This window comes from Somniosus microcephalus, chromosome 12 (genome assembly GCF_052327205.1).
Source record: "Somniosus microcephalus isolate GS21.2 chromosome 12, FLI_Smic_1.0, whole genome shotgun sequence".
In the NCBI taxonomy this organism is placed as follows: Eukaryota; Metazoa; Chordata; class Chondrichthyes; order Squaliformes; family Somniosidae; genus Somniosus; species Somniosus microcephalus.
This window is the reverse complement of record NC_140998.1, coordinates 194,849,619-194,855,618: the sequence shown is the minus strand read 5'-3', so window position 1 is coordinate 194,855,618 and position 6,000 is coordinate 194,849,619.

Here is a 6,000-nt window from a genome sequence, read left to right as displayed (position 1 = left end):
CATTTTTGTTCCCTTTAAAAAAAATTTGACTGGTCTCCATCCAGTGTGGCTTTTCCCCCATTCTTTGTGCTAAACCATTACATTATTATCATTAAATACTAAACCATGAATAAAATCAATAAATATTGGAATAAGGGAGGTGAACTCTGCATCTCAGATGCTATCACTGCCCTGCCTTTCCCTTGGTCCTGTGAGTGACCATCAGCTGTCACAAATGTAAAGCTCCTTCCTTCGGACTCTCCAATGGGTGCAATAGGGATCAGTGACATACTACTAAAGAAGAACTGTGAAAAGATGACTCTTCGAGGTCCAGGGTCTGAGTGCTGTGCTCCCAGCACCCCAGCATAACATAAAAGCTCCTTTTCATCTGATGAGTCCGAGTTGGATTTAAATCCAGATGCCATCAATGAAAGGAAAGCCTCTGTACTGCTCTTACCTGATATTATTCTAAAGTGGTTAGATTCAACAGATGCCTTACATCAGTAAGTTAAATACAGGCAATTACCAACTGTAGATGATTGGAATATTTTAATTTTCACAGGATTGAATGTACCAAAGCCAGCATTCATGTCAAGACGTAGCAGGGGGTGCCAACCCCGTGTGTATGAATTGAGTGACTCGGATGAGGATTGGACGCCTAAACCTCTTGTGAAAAACCCACCACGTAAATTGAATGTGTTTTCTTCATTAAAATATTAAGTGTTTATTTTTTTAAACCTGATTGCAACCAGTTTGGCCAGGAGCTCGTACAAATTTGTTGTCAGGAGGCAGTTACTTTTAGGTTTTGCCTAACTGGAAAGATAAGTAAATTGACTTATATTTTTCCTGGCTGAAATATATACTTAATGCAAGTTTTCTTTTTCTAATTTTTATCTGCATAATGTGTTGATTCTTCTTTGGGCTGGAATACACTCGATATTTTTAGAATCATCATGCTGTTAACTTAACTAAACTAAATTTGATTATCCAAATCACTGACATTACTTTTTTTTAAGAGGTGAGAATCTTTAAGCCTCCCTTTAAGAATGAAGATACCAAGAAGACTAAGAAAGAGAGCACCAGAAAGGTAATTCAGTGTGAACAGAAATTCTTATCAGACTAATGTGTCAAGGTGGAAACAAACTGCTAGAAAGTCACAGCAGGCCTGTCAGCATCTGAAAGATATATTGATACAGGGTCCTCCTCAAACATTAACCAGTCTTTCTCCTTCAGACACGAATTTACCTGCTACACACTTCCAGCATTTTCTGTCTTTATCTCTCATTTCCAGCAATTAATTTTCTTTATAATTCTGTTGGATGAGTGCCCAATCTGTGGCCGATGACCTTGGCAACTTGACTCTATTGGTAATTATATTTCTTACTTTCTTACTTTTCCTATTTGAATTTCATGATTTGGAAATGAACTATCCTTAACACTGTTTGTGGATAAATCCTCCATCAGCATCTCAAAATATGTGAACAGCAGCAGCTTGAAATATTGGCAAATTAATTGGAACTTGGATTAAACTTTATGGGGGAGAAATTCAGTTGTTAGCGCCAGCCGCTAGCGCCTTAAGAGGGCGATAAGTGGGGCGCGAAGCGGCTAGTGCCTGGGCGCGGTGCGACCTGTGCCTCTCGCGAAATTGAGCGGACATTTAGCAGCGGCGCAAAACCGCAACGCCCGCTCAGCTGCGCGCGCAGATCCTGACGTCATTTCATGGTGCAACGCCCTTGGTGCGCCCCGAACCGGAACTTCAGTGGCGCCCCCTTCTTTCCGCCTGGCGCTCCCAGCGATTGGTTGACTGGAACGGTTCCCAGTTGCTGTGGGGCTGGGGGGGTTGCTATTTAAAGGGAGCTCTTCCTGGCTTCTTAGTGGTAGCCATTTTTGGACCACTCCTTCTGTGTGACAGAGAGAGAGATTTGCAGAGAGACAAAGGGAGAGAGCTTTCTGCATTGACTCAGCGCTCGCACAGGTACTTCTGGCTTCAGTCCAGAACTTTGCAGTTGGATTGATTTTTCAGTGCCATAGCCTTGAGTGGCCACATATTATGGGGGCTGCAATGGGTGGAAACATTGGGTTTCTCCATTGCATTGAGAGGGCTCAGAGACGCCGAGAGAGAGTGCCAATCATGTCCAGATGGAGGAGGGCCAACAGGCGTCGGCACAGGAGGCCTTACCCTCCCAGGGTATACCGCCAGCAGTTCTCATACCTCAACATGTCTGAGGAGCAGTGTATTCGGAGGCTTCGATTCAGAAGGGAGGTGGTCACTGAACTCCGTCACCTGCTTCAGACAGATCTGCAGCCTCAGCTGAGGAGCAGGACATCTCTGTCGGTGGCAGTGAAGGTGACAGTGGCTCTCAACTTCTATGCCACCGGCTCCTTCCAATCCGCTACTGGGGACATTGCCAATGTCTCCCAGTTCGCGGTGCATTGCTGCATCCGCCAAGTCATGAATGCCCTCTTCAAAAGGAGACGTCAGTACATTTCCTTCCCCATCACCCTGGACAAGCAGCAAGAGCGCGCAATGGGATTTGCAAGGATAGCGGCTTCCCCATGGTCCAGGGCGCCATTGACTGCACGCATATGGCTTTGCGGGCGCCTCTAGAGAGTGCCGAGGATTACCGCAACCGGCAGGGGTTCCATCGTTGAATGTGCAGTTGGTGCGTGACCACAGACAGCTGATACTAGCTGTCAATGCCCGCTTTCCAGGCAGCAGCCAGGACGCCTTCATTCTGCGCCAGACTTCTGTGGCAGACCTTTTCAAAGCCCTGGCTCACCTAGGAGGTTGGCTTCTCGGGGACAAGGGCTATCCTTTGTGCACCTGGCTGATGACCCCGCTCCGTGCGCCCAGCACCCCTGCTGAAGAACGATACAATGAGAGCCATCAAGCAACCAGGAACATCATTGAGCACACAATCGGCATGCAAAAGTAATGGTTCCGCTGTCTGGACCATTCTGGGGGAGCCCTTCAGTACTCGCCTGAGCGAGTCTCCCATTTCGTTGTAGTGTGCATGCTACACAACCTGGCTATCCTCAGGACTCAGCCACTGCCAGCAGACATTGGAGGTCCACCAGAGAAGGAGGAGGAGGAGGAGCACCAAGACGGGAGGGAGGCACAAAGTGCAAGGGCCGTCCGTCAGCGGCTTATTGCAAGTCGGTTCTAGGCCCCCTCTGAGGGAATGGCTTGTGCCATTGAAAGAACATGAATGGAACCGTTCCGCAAACCTTGAGCCGGTCAAGGCAACAAATTGTTCAAAGAGCAAACATGCACAATCTGAATAAAGACAATTATTTATTTAACAAACTCTGTGCCCTTCCTGCATGACAAACAAATACAGAGAAACCCCCCAAAAAACAGTCAGACTCATAACTGGCTCTCACAACCTGGAGACAATGAACAAAAGAGTTAACCAAAAATGATCCTCGGCCTTCACTAAAAAAAATCACACCATTTTGCCACACCTCCTACTTTTTGGTCTGCGAGGGTGATCTGCCTCGCTTGCGAGATTGGCCCCTTCCCACCCTGCAGCTCCTCCGCAATGGGACCCCAGTGGCTGCAGCAAGGCTGGGGGAAGGCTGCCGAGTGTCAGATAGTGAGTCGGCAGATGCCCTTGGGGGACGGCCTGGACCAGCTCTGGGCCTGGAGGGCTTGGCTGCTGACTGCTCCAGCTCTGCATGGGCGGCAGCAGTCTGTCCTACGGGTGGTGGCAGCTGCAGTGGAGGAGTGACAGTGTTGGCAGCAGGAATGCTGCCATCCTGACAGAGCACAGGCACTCTCTGGTCGGACGACACACTGGCACTCGCATGGGGCAGCGCTGAAGCATGCGCAGCAATCTGCTGAAGCACAGACTGCTGGCCTGCTGCGGCGCGGCGAGGGCCCCGGCGAATCCTGCCCGATCCGGCGAGGGTGGCAGCAGTCAGTGCTCGTGTAGCCCTAATCTGTGTCTGCATCAGACCAGCCAGTGACTGCATGGCACGACTAAGCACTTGTGTGGAAGCCGCCTGTGCTGCACCGAAGTCCTGCAGACTCCTTGCCTGTGCTGACCCGAATTCCTGTACACTCCTTGCCAGTGACTCTATGGAGTCAGGCATCCTTGCCACTGCAGCCATGAGCTCAGTGTGCCTGTGCTCCGCCTGGGCAGCCATTTTAGCGAGGAGCCGCACCTCTGCGCTCACTGTAGCAGGACTGGAGGCCAGACTCTCCCTCCGGGGAGAAGGCCGCCGAGCTTCCCTACCACCCCCCTGCATTGCTGCAGCCCGCTGGCCCCGGAGCTTCACCCTCCTCAGACCCTTCCCCCCCTGCTCCCCTCTAGGGAAGACGTGTCCCCATTATGGCCATGGGCTGCCTTGGCTGAGGGTGGCACTGATGGTCCGGCTTCCTCTTCCTCCTCCTCGCCTTCTGAATCACTCACAGTGGCACCTTGAGGGCCAGCCTCCTCACCTGGCAAATCAGCATCTGAAAGCATGAAGGTACAAGAGTTGCTTTAGCGTGAGGACAGGGCGGCAGCGAGGGAGGCATGAGTGCTGCAATGCACTGCATTGGTTCGATAGTGGCAAAGGATGCTGGTGTGAGGCACAAGTGGAAGGGGAGAGGTCAAAAAGGTGATGACCTTACCATTGCTGTCCACAACAGGGTCGGCATCTCCAGTGGCGACGGGGCCAATCATCCGGCCTGCCATAATCCGTTCCACTCGCTGCTCCAGATCGCTGAGGTCTTTAATTTCAGGACGGCCTCCCCCGGTCCATTGCTGCTGCCTCCTATTGTGCGCCAGCTTGCCCTGCAAGAGAAAGGACGGGCTCTCAGTACAGTGTGAAGCCCTGATCTTGGCTGCACTGCCTCCCATGGTGGAATAGCCCTGACAGTGTCAAGCTCTGATCTTGCCTGCACTGCCTCCCATGGTGGAATAGCCCTGACAGTGTCAAGCCCTGATCTTGCCTGCACTGCCTCCCATGGTGGAATAGCCCTGACAGTGCCAAGCCCTGATCTTGCCTGCACTGCCTCCCATGGTGGAATAGCCCTTACAGTGTGTAAAGTGGTGAATGTGCATGTGAGTTTCATGAAAGGCCCATAGGTGTTGGATGAGGGCTGTGCATTGGGGCTTTCAGGACCCTTTGGCCATAAAGTGATGTGCACATGCAGGGATGAAGAGGATACTGGAAAGGGTACTCACCCTGACAACCCGAGTGAGGTCGTTGAACTTCTTCCTGCATTGCACAGGGGTCCTAGGTACCATGCTGCTGGAGGTCACTCTGTGTGCCACCTCCCTCCAAGCTTTTCGATATTTGTTGGGCAACGGCCTCCTATCACTGTCCGGAAACAGGATAGATCACCTGCGCTCCACTGCGCCAACCGGAACCTTCAGGGCCCCCTCACTGAACCGCTGCGCTCGCTCCCTGGCCCTCTTGATAGTTGTAGGCGTAACAATGTCGCAGCAGGTCTGTCCAGGCCGAGAATCAGGGCTCCAATGTGCAGGGCGTGGCTGCAAGCCAAATTGACCCTCCCCCTTTAAGAGGTGACCGGCGCCAGCGTGTCTGCCTGCAATCGCTAACTAGCCGCACCTGCGCTGCGCCCGCCCTCGGTGGTAGTGCCTCGCCTCTCCGGCTTAGCACCTTAGGATAGTCGTGCTGCGCCTGCTTTAGCGCACCAAGAACCTCTTGGGACGAAGCAAGTCAATTTCGCTGAAGGTGGCGATAATTTGCGCCGGGCGCTAAATTTATCGCACGCTCGACTATAGCGCCCCAAACGTGGCGATACTGAATTACTATGTTAAAAAATCAAAAGGTTAAATTATGAGAATAGGTTGCATAGACTAGACATATTCCCTTGAGTATAGAAGATTAAAAGGTGATCTAGTTGAGGGGTTTAAGATGATTAAAGGATTTAATAAGGTAGATAGAAATAAACTATTTCCTGTGGTGGGGGGAGTCTAGAAGAGGTGGGCATAACGCTAACATTAGAGTGAGGCTGTTCAGTGGTGCTGTCAGGAAGCATTCCTTCACACAAAGGGTAATGGAATA